This window comes from Megascapheus bottae, chromosome 14, assembly GCF_031878675.1.
Source record: "Megascapheus bottae isolate mThoBot1 chromosome 14, mThoBot2.hap1, whole genome shotgun sequence".
NCBI lineage: Eukaryota > Metazoa > Chordata > Mammalia > Rodentia > Geomyidae > Megascapheus > Megascapheus bottae.
In genome coordinates this window covers 31,003,918-31,019,275 of record NC_143522.1, presented here as the reverse complement: position 1 = coordinate 31,019,275, position 15,358 = coordinate 31,003,918, and the positions used below count along the sequence as shown (strand labels likewise).

General features: G+C 44.4%; 1 protein-coding gene and 1 non-coding gene across 9 annotated transcripts in view; both read right to left on the bottom strand.

Moving 5' to 3' along the window:
* Traf3 (TNF receptor associated factor 3) overlaps nucleotides 1-15,358 on the bottom strand; it is a 93,918-nt gene that overhangs the window by 64,089 nt on the left and 14,471 nt on the right. The window lies entirely within an intron of this gene.
* On the bottom strand, nucleotides 2,280-2,380 carry LOC150054940 (U6 spliceosomal RNA). Its single transcript, XR_016537698.1, has one exon. It is a non-coding gene; the product is annotated as a U6 spliceosomal RNA (small nuclear RNA).

Below are 15,358 nucleotides of genomic sequence, written 5' to 3'. Positions count from 1 at the left end.
AACATGACTAGAAGGCAGGCTCATAATACCTTATCCACAGTTCTAAAACCTAGTAAGCTCTGACAGTGAGGACATGCTCACAGCTCACCTGGTGGTAGGGCTGCTGTCTAATGCAAGGACTGCCCACTCGCTGCCAAAATTCACCCACTCTACTATGAAGACCGTCATGGGTTTGATGACACTGCACTGCCTCGGCTGTTGTACATGAACTGAAAAAACCCCACATTCCAGAATCTTCCCTGGCTCCAAGATGCAGATATAGTCCTATAGTTGTTAAGTGACAGCAGGACAAGCACTGGCAGAGAAGGGGACAGAGCAGTGACACTAATGGACAAGAGGAGGAAACTGCCTGTCCTCACTGACCAGGAGACAGCAATGGCCTGGAGCCCCAGTCTGGACCGGGGCAGTTTTCCTTCCACAATTCATGTGTGTGCCATGTGTTGAGCCCTGCCGGGTGGAAGGAAACCCTCAATGACGAAGGAGCACTGCGTCAAATGGCAGGACAAGCCAGCACGGGCACCAGGGGATGGAGGAGGATGCCATTCAGAGTTGGTAGAAAAGTCTGGATTTTTTAAAACTTTAATATTCTTTTTTATAGTAATTAATAGAAGGGCTACATTATATTCACCAGACAGAAGGTGAATTACTTCACAAACACTGATAGCGATTCTCATGTTTTTGTCCCCATTTCCCTCCCCCAATTCCCTCCCCTCATCTTGTTTTCCCCCCTTCTCTATCCTATTTCAAATAAACAAATAAACATATATACAATATATCAGATAACAAGGTAAGATACTGTAACAAAATAAGATAACCAAGGGACAACAAAAGAGATGAGAAATAACATAGTACATAAAGAACAAGAATCACATTATATGGCTCTTGTTTCCATTCTGGAGGTCCTTCAATTTACAGATTTTTTTTAAATATCTAGAATATACAGACAACACAAAAAATTGCCTAGCAAGAACACAAGTAATCCTATCAACAAATGGGCAAAGGAACTGACCACACAGTCCTCACAAATAGCTGACTAGGGAATTTGGCCTAGTGGTAGAGTGCTCGCCTACCATGCACAAAGACTTGGAAAGCCCAAGGACAGTGCATACACTGAATTCAAGTCCCAGGACTGGCAAAAAAAAAAAAAAAAAAAGTACAAATGGCTGATAGATACATGAAGAAATGTTCAAACTGGGCACGGTGGCTTACACCTATAATCCTAACTACTCAGGAGGCTGAGATCTGAGGATCAAGATTCAAAGTCAACTCAGGCACAATAGACTGAGACACTTATCTCCAATTAACCACCAGAAAACCAGAAGCGGCACTGTGGCTCAAGGGATAGGGCAGTAGTCAAGCTGAAGAGCTCAGGGACAGTGAGTGCCCAGGCAGAGTCCAAGCCTCAGGACCTACAAAAAAAAAAAAAAAAAAGTGGAAGCGCACTAGCCTTGAGAAAAAAGCTCAGACCCTGAGTTCAAGCCCATAACACTTTTTTTTTTTTTTTTTGCCATTCTGGGGCTTGAGGTCAGGGCCTGTGCGCTATCCTTGGGTTTTCTCAAGGCTAGAGTTCTACCACTAGAGCCACAGTATCATTTCCGGCTCTTTTGTGTATGTGTGGTGGGGGGGGGGGGTTGTGGGGCTTGAACTCTGGGCCTAGGCACTGTCCCTCAGCTCTTCAGCACAAGGCTACCGCCCTACCCCTTGAGCCACAGCACCACTTCCTGTTTTCTAGTGATTAATTGGAGATAAAGAGTCTCATATTCTTTACTGCCTAGGCTGGCTTTGAACTGTGATCCTCAGATTTCAGCCTCCTGAGTAGCTAGGATTACAGGCATGAACCACTGTGCCTGGCAATTTCCAGCTTTTTTTAAATGTATGTGTTACCGAGGAATCGAAGCCGGGTCTTCATGCATGCTAGGCAAGCACTCTACTAGTACGCCAAACTCCCAACCCCCCCCCCCCTTTTTTTGTGGGGAGGGTACAGGATTAGTTGAGGAGTTGGACCTCAGAGCCTGGGCACTGTCCCTGAGCTTTTTACAGTTAAGGCTAATGATGTACCTCTTGTAGCCACACTGCTACTCCTAGTCTTCTGGTGGTCCACTGGAGATAGGAGTCTCACAAGCTTTCCTGTCTGGGCTGGCCTTCAACTTCCATCCTGATGTCAGCCACCTGAGTAGCTAAGATTACAAGCATAAGCCACCAGGACTGGGTTAACTTTTCCTTTTCTTTCTTTAAAATTATTATTGTATTTTATTGAGGGGGTGATGTATATAGGGGTTACAAAATGCTTTGCAAATAAGCATGTCACCTGTGCTCAGGGGCTATAGTAATCTTCCCTGTATTGTTCTAATTTTAGTATATATGCCTCCAAAGTGAGCACTGACTTTTTTTTTCCTTTTTTTTTTTTTGGTGGTGGGGGGGTGTTGTGGTTGTGGGGCTTGGACTCTGGGGTCTGGGCGCTGTCCCTCAGCTCTTCAGCTCAAGGCTACCACCCTACCCCTTGAGCTACAGCACCACTTCCTGTTTTCTAGTGTTAATTGGAGAGAAGAATCTCAAGGACTTTAGTGCCCAGGCTGGCTTTAAACCTCAATCCTCAGATCTCAGCCTCCTGAGTAGCTAGGATTACAGGCGTGAGCCACTGAGCTCAACTCAACTTTTTCTTTTTGATAGAGGTTCTCATTATGTAGCACAGGCTGGTGTTAAACCGGAGATCCTCTATCTTCCACCTCTGGAGTACTGGGTTTACAGATATGAGTTACCAAGGCCTGACTAAGTTAAAGAATTTTAATAGTGGGAAGGACTTCATTGTACAAAAACTATATAGAAAGACAGGGGGCTGGGAGTGTGGCTTAGCAGTAGAGTGCTTGTCTAGCATGCACAAGGACCTGGGTGCGATTCCTTGGTACCACATACATAGAAAAAAGCTAGAAGTGGTACTGTGGCTCAAGTGGTAGAGCTCTAGCCTTGAGAAAGCCCAAGGACAGTGCTCAGGCCCTGAATTCAAGCCCCAGGACTGGCGGGGGGGGGGGGGGGGGGGGAAGAAGGGAGGGAGGGAGGGAGGGAGGGAGGGAGGGAGGGAAGCCAGACAAACGCAGCCAGTATAATAAACAGGAGCAATGACAACTTTTCATTACTGATGTTAATTAGTGTAAATGGTAGTAACAGTGCACTCAGCGCATCCAAACTGGCCTGCCAAAACTAAAGGAAGTGCAGAGTGTTAACAGCTATGAACACAGGAAAAAAGATCACTGAAATGTCTATGGAGGGCTCTGTACCCTAGACTGGGAGACCTGGTTCCCTCCACCCTCACCAGATAGTGAGGGTCACTGCGCCCTCTTCGGCATGCCAGCACCACAACTCGTGCAGGCTTCCCCAGTGCGGAAGGAAGTGGCTTGCCAATGGAGGGCTATTCGGAGCAGCTGCAAAAGCTCTATTAGGAATAACAAAATGGGTAAGTGAATCCCAAGCTCTTTAAGGTTAAATACTCATTTGGGTGAAGTTTAACAACGGAGCAATAGAGTACGATAATGAAATGGCTTCTCAAACTTTTCCACCAAAGTACCCTGAAGGCACAGGAAGACAGGAAGACAGTGCTGAGGTAAGCACTCCGAGGCAGCGCGAGCCATGTGAAGCCTTATGTGTTGTGTTAAACATTCATACACACTTCACATTAAACTTGAAAACCTGTCCTTCCCCATCACTTTTACCAGTTTCTTTTGGAAACAGAGGCACTGGGGATGCTGTGCTTCAGACAGTGAATGTCGTCCTCCCTCTCCTGCCCTCCAAGGCACCAAGGGTAGCATACCCTCCACTCCTTGCCTCCCCATCAGCGAATACACATTCACCCACCATGCCTACTGACTCCTCTTCCTGAGGTCCCTGAGACCTCAAGGTCAGCACTGTTATCTGCCTGGTGAGTGAAGAGCTTTGCGTAACTGTAATATAACAACTCTGCCTCCCCCATACTTTGTAGACTATTGTCAGGTCACCGACTCAGCACCTCTACTTGAACATCCAAAAGGCACTAAACCTTAGCAGGTCCCTCTTACCTAACCAACAGTTCTTGGGCTCAGTAGGTGGTACCTACCATTCAACTGCTCCAGCCACAAGGGAACCCCTTCACACTGGCCCATCTGGTCCAGCAACAAGACTTGTCAGAGCTCCACCTTCAAAGCACTTCCCAAGTCCAGCCACTTCTCACCACGTTCAGCTGCCCTGGCCTCTTTGCTGCTCCTAAAACATGGCAACCATATTCCTACTCGCTCAGCCTAAAGCACTGGCCAGGCCTCTACCTGGCTCCCTCTCTGGACTTCAATGTTACTTGTCAGAAAGAACTTTCCTGGAAATTTTACCAGGAAAAAACTAAGCCCACACTCTCAACACAAGCAGCTTTCACACTAAGTCTTCAAGTTTGCAGTTAACTGTACAGCACAGTGACACACCAGCTGGCTAAGCCTCAAGGGCTCCCCCTGTCAGCTCATATACATTGAAGCAGTAGTCACCAACTAAGAAGAGAAAAATGCTTGTGGTACAAGTGAAAGAAACAAATTATGTTTTTCAGAAACTGAAAAAAAAAATCTAAAACATATATGAAAATGTTAAAGCTGTAAAAAGACAAAAGAACCTTGGACAAAAAATATAAATAATTTGGCGGCACCACAGTTCACGCCTGTAATCCTAGCTACTCAGGAGGCTGAGATCTGAGGCTCACAGTTCAAAGCCAGCCTGGGCACTAAAGTCCATGAGAGTCTTATCTCCAATTAACCACTAGAAAACTGGAAGTGGCGCTGTGGCTCAAGGAGTAGGGCAGTAGTAGCCTTGAGCTGAGGAGCTCAGGGGCAATGCCCAGACCCAGGGTTCGGGCAGTATCCTTGAGCTGAAGAGCTCAGGGGCAACGCCCAGACCCAGAGGTCAAGTCCCATGACTGACAACAACAAAAAATTGGACTCAAAATTACCAATATCAAAACCTCCTACAAAGCCGGATGCAGTGGCTCACACTAAGAATCCTACCTACTTGGGAGGTAAAGATCTGGAAGATTGGCCGGGAGTTTGGCCTAGTAGTAGAGTGCTTGCCTAGCATGCATGAAGACCCGAGTTCGATTCCTCAGTGCCACATACACAGCAAAAAGCCAGAAGTGGTGCTGAGGCTCAAGTGGTAGAGCTCTAGCCTTGAGAAAATCCAGGGACAGTGCTCAGGCCCTGAGCCCAAGCCCAGGACTGGCAAAAAAAAAAAAAAAGAAAAGAAAAGATCTGGAAGATTAAAGTTCAAGGCCAGCCAGGGGAAAAAAGTTTACAAGACCTTCCATCTCAATCAATAAAAAGCTAAATGTGTAGTGAGTGCCTGCCATCCCAGTAAAGCTAAGGCAGGAAGTATAAAGTCCCAGGAAAAATAAGACCCTATTTGAAAAATAATGAAAGCAAAAAAGAGATAAAATGTGTTTACATGACAGAACATCTGCCTAACAAGGGCAAAGCCTTGAGCTATAAATAAATTAATTAATTAATTAATTAATTTAAAAAAAAAGGAAGCTGGGCCTGGAGGCTCACAGCTGTCATCCTAGCTACTCAGGAGGCTGAGATCTGAGGATCAAGGTTCAAAGCCAGCCAGGGCACAAAAGGACCTGAAAATCTTTATCTCCAATTAACCTCTAGAAAACGTGAAATGGGGCTTGGCTCAAGAGTAGCCTTGAGCTGAAGAGCTCAGGGACAGTGCCCAGGCCCAGAATTCAAGCCCCATGACCGAGAAGAGAAGAGAAGAGAAGAGAAGAGAAGAGAAGAGAAGAGAGAACTCAGTACTAGCATAAAAGATGAACAAATCAACAGAAATAATTCACAAATAAACTTTTTAGTGTCACTTGATTTTTTTTTTTTTTTGCGAGTCCTCAGGGCCTGAGCACTGTCCTTGCACTTTCTCAAGGCTAGAGCTCTATTACCTGAGCCTCAGCACCACTTCCAGCTTTTTTTCTATGTGATACCGAGGAATCGAACCCGGGTCTTTGTGCATGCTAGGCAAGCACTCTACCACTAGGCCAAACACTCAGCCCCTAGGGTCACTTGATTTTTTTATTTTTATTTATACTTTTTTTTTTTTTGCCAGTCCTGAGCTTGAACTCAGGGCCTAAGCACTGTCCTTTGGTACTTCGGCTCAAGGCTAGTGCTCTGCCACTTGTGCCGCAGTGCCAGTTGCAGCTTTTTCTGTGTATTTGGTACCAACGAACAGACCCCAGGGTTTGGGCATGCTAGGCAAGCACTCTACCATGCTCCTGGCCCAAGATGGAATCTCTCTTTTTTTTAGCTTTCTATCCCAGACAATCCAGGTGGCCAGCTACCTGATAACTTGAGATGTGTCAGCTTCAATACTGCTATGGACCTAAAGAACTTGCACTTCCTAATGAAGTGATTGTCCACCTGCAGTTATGCGGACTGTCATGGACTCCTCATCAGGAACACCACTCTTTGACGGAAGTACATGGTTCACGACACCACAGCTTCACCGTTAAACCCCATCCCTGGCTTAAAACCTCCTTTTGTGCTGACGGTGGTAGTGCAGATACTTCATATACCGTTATTTCAAATTCTCCACTTGACACCGAAGAAGAAGCGGTGCACAATATTCAAGCAAGTAGTAGAATCTAGCAGACAACTCAAATAGCTCCATGTATGAGCTTCTTTTTCCAGTAGCGCCTGCACCCATGGCTAGACTGGCTTGCTCCTCACTCATTTCTCAACCTTGACTGGTAACTGTCCACTGTAGGCCATCATGCACCACATTGCAAACACTATGAGCCATGTTTGCTCACAAGCTGCCAAGTCCCAGAGCTGAAAGCCAAGATGGAATCCTAATGAACTTTTTTGCCCAAGCTGTCCTGGAACTGTGATCCTCCTGAACTCAGCTCTCATGTGCCTGGGAGAAAAAGCAAGGACCACTGCACTCAGATATCAGTGGAAAAGAAGTCTTTCAAACTTTTTACCCTGGCTGGCCTCACGCCTGAATTGTTCTGATCTCATCCTCCCAATTAACTAAAATTACAGTTATGAGCTACTAGTACCCAGCAGATCATTTTTAAATCATTTTAAATAAGTGCATTAGAAATATTCAACAAAGGGGCCGGGAGTTTGGCCTAGTGGTTAAAGTGCTTGCCTAGCATGCACGAAGACCCGGGTTCGATTCCTCGGTACCACATACATAGAAAAAAGCTGGAAGTGGTGCTGAGGCTCAAGTGGTAGAGCTCTAGCCTTGAAAAAGTCCAAGGACAGTGCTCAGGCCCTGAGCTCAAGCCCAGGACTGGCAAAAAAAAAAAAAATAGTCTCTTCTATAAATGGCCAAATGAATAATCTACATGCCAAAAACAAACATACAAAAGTAGATCCTTATCTTACACTATACATAAAAATTAACTCGAAATGGCTGAGCATGGGCAGCTTACACTTGCAATCCTAGCTACTCAGGAGGCTGAGATGAGGATTGTAGTTTGAAGCCAGCTTGGGCAAGAAAATCTATGAGATCCTTAACTACCCAAAAAAACAGAAGTGGAGGGGCCAGGAGTTTGGCCTAGTGGTTAAAGTGCTTGCCTAGCATGCATGAAGACCCGAGTTCGATTCCTCGGTACCACATACATAGGAAAAAGCCAGAAGTGGTGCTGAGGCTCAAGTGGCAGAGCTCTAGCCTTGAGAAAGTCAAAGGACAGTGCTCAGGCCCTGAGCTCAAGCCCAGGATTGGCAAAAAAAAAAAAAACAAGTGGAGCTGTGGCTCCTGTGTTAGAATGCTAACCTTGAGCAAAAAACTCAGGGACAAATCTCAGGCCTCGCCTTTAGGTTCTCAGGACTGGAACAATAATAAAAAGTCTCAAAACAGAAGACAGAAAAGTGAGCTAAAAGCATTTAATTCTTGGAAGAAAATGGGTTTAAATCTTAACGATCCAGCAATAGTACGTTAGGTATAATATTGAAAAGTCCAAGTAACCAGTAAAACCCCTAACAAACTAGACTTCATTAAAGTGAAAAACTTTTGGCTCAATGTTGTGATATACAGCTGTAATCCCAATACTCAGGAAGCAGAGCCAAGAGAATCATGAGTTTAAGAATAGCCTGAGTCATGTACCAGTTTACCCCTGTAATCCTAACTACACAGGAATCTGAGATCAATGCACGGGAAAAACCTGTGAGACTCTTATTTCTAATTAACCATTGGAAAACTGGAAGAAGAGCTGTGGCTCAAAGTGGCACAAAAAGCTCAGGGTCAATTCCCAGGCCTTGAGTTCAAGCCCCATAACTGGAAAAAAAAAAATAGTATGCACTACATAGAGAGACCTTATCTCAAGAAAGCAAAATTCTCACTACGAAAAGATTTTTTAAAATACAAAAAAAAAAAAAAAAACCCACCCAAGTTCTGGAGATGGAACTTAGTGGTAAAATGCTTGTACATGTCCAAAGCCCTGGATTCAAACCCTGGCACCAAACAAAAGAAACACCAAAATAATTATACTTTTTTTTGTTTGAATAACATCAAGAAAATAGCAAGCAAACCCACAGAATAGGCAAAAATATTTGTATATCAGGCTGGGAATGTGGCTTACTAGTAGAGTGCTTGGCTAGCATACATGAAGCCCTAGGTTTAATTCCTCAGTATCAAATAAACATAAAAGGCCAGAAGTGGCGCTGTGGCTCAGGTGGTAGATTGCTGGTCTTGACCACAGATAGGCTCAGGGACAGTGTCCAGTTCATCAAGCCCTAGGACTAGGGGGAAAAAAACAACTGTTAATCATATAAGAACTTAGTAAAGAACTTAGTCTAGTTTGCATTTTTTTTTTGCAAAAAAAATTTTTTTTCTCTGCAACCACCAGCAGTAATTTTAGAACTCTCACTTTAGAATTTGAGAATGGGTTCTTTCTCACATTAAGGGCCTACATACTGAGAGACTGCTTTATTGTAGCCATGGATTCTTATCTCCAAAGGCAGCAACACATCAATGGGGTAGGAAAAATCATTTTCTTTATTTGCATCTCCCATCTTTTATGAAGCCTGTCCCGGCTTGAAATGAATGGCTGGAGAGGTTTGTGCCTTCGGGGCTGGGCTGGCATCAGGACACTTTTCCCCATGTCACCTCTGAAAGAACGCCCACACCCAGGGTGCTGAGACAGCAGCACGCAGAGGGTGAACAGCTGAAGCAGTGGTTGACACTACTGAGAACACTCCCATCCTCCTCCAGACCCTCTCAAGCTCTTCAACGTATGAGAAGTGTTGAGAGTCCAAAGCTGTCTGCCACTGACCAGGAAAACATAAACAATTAGATAAGCACCTCGCTGAATCCTCAGGCTTAAATGGGAATTTTGGACCTTTGTGCACATTCAATACTACAGAGTCAGGTATCTTTCAAGCTGTACAATAACTTCCGAAAAACCAGTTTATAAGTTCAGGAAAGCATGCCTCAGGAAAAAAAAAATGCAGTGTTTATTTCAATATCTCTTATGACACTGTGAGATCCTAGTCAAATGTTTTAGATGGTTTTCTGCTCTAAAACTGGGCTGGCAGTGTAGCCTAGTGGTAGAGTGCTCATCTAGCATGCACGAAGACCCAGGTGTGATTCCTCGGTACCACATACCTAGAAAAAGCTGGAAATGGTGCTGTGGCTCAAGGGTAGAGCTGTAGCCTTGAGAAAGCCCAAGGACAGTGCTCAGGCCCTGAGCTCAAGCCCCAGGACCGACAAAAAAAAAAAACAAAAAACTGAGCACCGACTTGCTAGCACTTAAGATGGGTCCTGACCAGCACCCCTTTCCTCTCAGGCCTCAGCACTTGCTGGGCCACCACCTGGCCTCTGAGGAACAGATCTACCCTCCCAGTCCAGCAACATCCCAAGGACACACTGGTATTGATTTTGTAAAACTCCTACTACAACATTAGATTTTTTTTTTCTTTGTGAGCAACCCTGTCCTTGAAGCTAAGAATTGCCAACACTTTTTCTGCACAAGACCAGAGAATAAATATTTTAGATTTCACATATCACATATATTTATCTCATATTCTTCTCATTAAACAGTAATGAAAAAAAAATTAGGCCGGGAGTTTGGCCTAGTGGTAGAGTGCTTGCCTAGCATGCACGAAGACCAGGGTTCAATTCCTCGGTACCACATACGTAGAAAAAAGCCGGAAGTGGTGCTGAGGCTCAAGTGGTAGAGCTCTAGCCTTGAGAAAATCCAAGGACAGTGCTCAGATCCTGAGCTCAGGCCCAAGACTGGCAAAAAAAAAAAAAGAACCTCAGTGACAGTACCGAGACCCTGAACTCAAGTCCTAGCTCTTATGAGCACATGTGCACACATAAAATTTCTATGTTGTCAAATACTTTCTTTTGTCATGGTTTTGTTTGCTTGGTTTTTTTTTAATTCTATTTTTTATTGTCGGGGTAATATACAGAGGGGTTACAGCTACATTCGCCAGGTAATGGATGCATTACTTCTCACACACTGATACCCCTTCTCATGTTTTTGTCCCAATTTCCCTCCCCCTACCCCCTCAAATACTTTTTTAAATAAAGCTTAATCCTTAGTATATGCTGAGTTTCCAAAAAATATACAAATTTAAAACAAAAGAAAGGGCTAGGTACTAATGATTCACATCTGTAATCCTAGGTAGTCAGGAGGCTAAGATTTAATTATTGTGGTTCAAAGCCAGCCCAGACAGGAATGTCTAAGATGATGATAATGACTCCTCTTCCTCCTCCTACTCCTCTTTCTTCTTCTTCTTCTTTTTGGTGGGTCATGGGGCTTGAACTTGGGCCTGGGCACTGTCCCTGAGCGCTTCAGCTCAAGGCTACTGCCCTACCCCCTGAGCCACAGCCCCACTTCCAGTCTTCTAGTTGTTTGCTGGAGATAAGAGTCTCATGTTCTTTAGTGCCTAGGCTAGCTTTGAACTGTTATCCTCAGATCTCAGCCTTCTGAATAGCTAGGATTACGGGCGTGAGTCACTGCAACAGCCTTTAAAACTAGGTTTTTTGTTGTTGTTGTTTTGGTTTGGTGGTATAAGCTTCTAATCCCAGCTACAAAGGAGGCATGAGGTCACAGGGTCACAACCTGTGGCCAATCTAGGGATACAAGACCTAAACAAGGGCTAGGAGTTTGGCTCAGTGCTCAGGTTCTAAGCTCAAACCCAGGACTGGCAAAAACAAAAACAAAAACCCAAGACCTAAACAAGTAAAGCAGGCAGGCAGGCTGTAGGCCTGACTCAAGCTGGAGTCCACTTGATCAAACTCAGAAGCCCTGGAGTCAAACCCCAGTACCATTAAGGGGAAAAAATTTTATTTAATTTAATATATACTGTATATACCTAGTGAGAGGAAGACAAAGAACAGGACTAAGGATATAGCACAATGGTATTATGTGTATCTAGCATATGTGAAGCTCTGAGTTCAATCCCCAGAACTGCAAAAAAAAAAAAAAAGTCTTATCAATGATCTCTCAAAACAGTTAAACTTAGGACCAGGATTAGGAAAAAAATATATATATATATATATATGTTTATGTATATGTGTATGTATATGTATATGTATATATCTCCAGGCACTGATGGCTCACACTTGTAATCCTAGCTACTCAAGAGGCTCAAATCTAAGGATCATAGTTCAAAGCCGGTCAGGACACAAAAGTCCCTGAGACTCTTATCTCCAATTAACCTTGGAAGTGGCACTGTGGCTCAATTGGTGGAGCGTTAGCCTTGAGGTAAAGAGCTCAGGGACAGAGCCCAGACCCAAAGGTCGAGCCCCATGACTGACAATACATACATAGATAGATAGATAGATAGATAGATAGATAGATAGATAGATAGATAGAAAGAAAGAAAGAAAGATAGAGAAAGGGGTGACATCAATCAAGATGCATTGTATTATAAACTGATTTATTGAATGGTAACTTCTTTGTACAACTACTTAAAGATAGAATTAAAAAATAAGTCATCATCCAACACTTGCTTCCTAGAGAAATTCAGAAAATTCTCTGTCACCAACAAGTTGTTTTAAATAACATCTCAGGCAGTCCCTTCTCTCGGGTTTCTCAGAACTTTTCTCACACCTGACTAGTATAGTTCTTCCACATTTATTTTTCATAAATACTGAAACTTTAGAATTCTCTAGCATCAGCCTGAAAAGGCAAACAAGGAACAAGGCCAAAAGAACCCTCCATGCCCCTTCTCATGGCCTGTTCATCCAGATCACCAGGCCACAAATAAACATCCCTGCTGCTTAAATATCAGTACCTGGTCCACGCTTTCCTCCATCTCTATCAGAGACTTCCTGCATCTCAGACGTGACTTTGGTCTAATAGGGGATACGAGTGCACTGCCTCAACTTCCTTCCAGCATTGATTTGCATGTTGTTGTAATTATGCCAAAACAGTCTTACAAGTTTTCCATTTCCTTTTTTTAAAAAAGAAAAAATGAGAAAAGCCAAGACACCATGCTTTACTTCAAAAGCTTTCTGACAACATCAATATGTGGCTCTTTTTCTGATGTAGATGGACCAGCTATAGGATCAGAGAAACACCATGAGGTACAATCACTGCCCCCACCCCCTCACCACTTTGGCCTCAGTTCTTTTCATACTCCAAAAGGTGAGGAAAAAATAGCTGACAGAAAAATCCCCTATGCAAAAACCCCAACTATGCGGGAGGAGGGTAGGTCCCTGTGAATCCTCCCCGCCTCCTCCATGTGAGCAGGTTCTCATCCCCTCAGACCAGCAGAAAGGGGCCCAGCCTTGGGTCTGAGGGCCCCAGTAGGAAATGGTTAGCGGGAGGGTGACAAACCAGCAAGAGAGCATGCAGGCATCCAGAAAGGATGGATACAGCCTTTCAGGGCGGGCTACATGCACAGAGAACTCGGCAGGGCTGGACTGCAGGGGAGAGATGGGCTGAAGCACAGGCCTGGGCTCAGGAACCAAGGGAAAAGCAGTAGAAAACAAATGCATCCATCACCAGTCACTATGCTGAAAATGAGCTATCCAACTTGTGGGTAGGGACAGGAGGGAACTATGGGAGAGAGCAAGGGAAGGGGCAACACCGTCCAAAAAGAAACGTACTCATTCTCTGACTTACTTAACCATAACTCCTTTGAATATCAACCTTATATCAACAATAAAAAAATATAAATAGGGCAGTAGAAACAACTGAGCACCAGGGACCAAATATGAGAGAGAAGGATCAATGAATGACAGAGAGCCTCTCTTTGTATGGCAAGGAGGAAGGAAAAAGTTCTAGCTGAAGATCCAGTTTAGAAAAGGTGGGGAGGGGAGAGTGAGACCTAGTAGTACAGTGCTTGCCTAGCATGCAGGAAGACTCGGGTTCCATTCCTCAGTACCACATACACAGAAAAAGCCAGAAGTGGTGCTGTGGTTCAAATGGTAGAGCACTAGCCTTGAGGAAAGCCCAAGGACAATACTCAGGCCCTGAGTTCAGTACCCAGGAGTGGTGCCAAAAAAAAAAAAAAAGTAAGAAAATATTAACCAGCATGGAAACAAGAGGTTTATCTTGTGTGATTGTTGTTCTTAAAGTACTATATTATTTCTCTTCTCTTTTGTTTCTCTTATGGTTAATCTTATGTTGTTACTATATCTAACTTTGTTACCTGGTATGTTGTATATATGTTTATATGAAAAAGGGAAGGGAAGGGGGAAAAACAAGATGATTGGGGGGGGGGGAGGGAAACAGGGACAAAACATGAGAAGAAGTATACATGTGTGAGAAGTAATACACCTACTACCTAAGGAATGTAACTGTAACCCCTCTACACATTATCACAACAATAAAATATTTTTAAAAAGGAGAAAAAGGGGGGGGGAGAAAATATTAACCAGCCAGGTGCTAGTAGCTCAGGTCTGTAATCTTAGCTAGTTAAGAGGCTGAGATCTAAGCTGGAAGTGGTATTGTGGCTGGGATAGTAGAATGCTAGCTTTGAGCAAAAAGGCAACGGGCAGTGCCAGTCGTAGAGTTCAAGCCCCAGGACTGACAAAAAAAATAAATAAAGGGGCCAGGTGTTTGGCCTAGTGGTTAAAGTGCTTGCCTAGCATGCACGAAGACCCAGGTTCGATTCCTTGGTACCACATACATACAAAAAAGCTGGAAGTGGTGCTGAGGCTCAAGTGGTAGAGCTCTAGCCTTGAGAAAGTCCAAGGACAGTGCTCAGGCCCTGAGCTCAAGCCCAGGACTGGCAAAAAACAAACAAACAAACAAATAAATAAATAAATAACAAAAACAGGGGCCGGGAGTTTGGCCTAGTGGTTAAAGTGCCTGCCTAGCATGCACGAAGACCCGGGCTCGATTCCTTGGTACCACATACATAGAAAAAAGCCGGAAGTGGTGCTGTGGCTCAAATGGTAGAGCTCTAGCCTTGAGAAAGTCCAAGGACAGTGCTCAAGCCCTGAGCTCAAGCCCAGGACTGGCAAATAAAAAAAAAAAAAAAAAAAAAAAAAAAACCTCTGATCAATTAAAATGCATACTAACAATTTTTTAAATCACACACACACACACATACACACACATACACACACCCCAAATAAGTGTGAGGGGAGGAGTGCCATTATCCAAAACAAAATGTACTCTGTCGGGCTTTAATTCTGGGCCTAGGTGCTGTCCCTAGGCTCCTTTTGCTCAAAACTAGCACTCTACCACTTGAGCCACAGGGCCACTTCCAGCTTTTTCTGTGATTAATTGGAAATAAGAGTCTCACTGACTTCCCTGCCCCAGCTGGCTTCAAACCACAATCCTCTGATCTCAGCCTCCTCAGTAGCTAGGATTACAGATATGAACCACTGTGCCTGGCTGTGAGACTCTTATCTCCAAAAAGCTGGAAGTAAAGCTGTAGCTCAAGTAGTAGAAAGCTAGCCTTGAGCACAAAAGCTCAGGGACAGTGTCCAAGGTCTGAGTTCAAGTTCCAGGTCTGATATACATGCACACACCCACATACACACGCGCACACACCCACACCCACACACAAATAAAATAAAATGAAATTTGACATTTCCTCCAGAGAATAGATCTAAATGTGAGAGCTCCCAGAGGGTTGCCTCACACTCCAAGAGAGGGAACATACTGATTCCCAGGTAAACTGTCCGGCTGACACAGACCTGAAGATTACTCTCTCCATAGATAAAACTGAGTGTAACCAGAGAGGGCCGAATTCGGGGACTCCCTGCCTTCCGCGGAAAGGAGACTCTTCAGAAGTCTTGGCCAGTGCAAGCTGAGCCCCGTGGCATCCCTGCGTGCAGTGCTCATCTTCAGTCAGTAGGCACCGAATCCATGGGCCAAGAGCAATGCAGTTTCACAGGGTCCTCTTCTCCCTGCCACCGTCTTCATGAACACAATCGCAACAAGAAAACC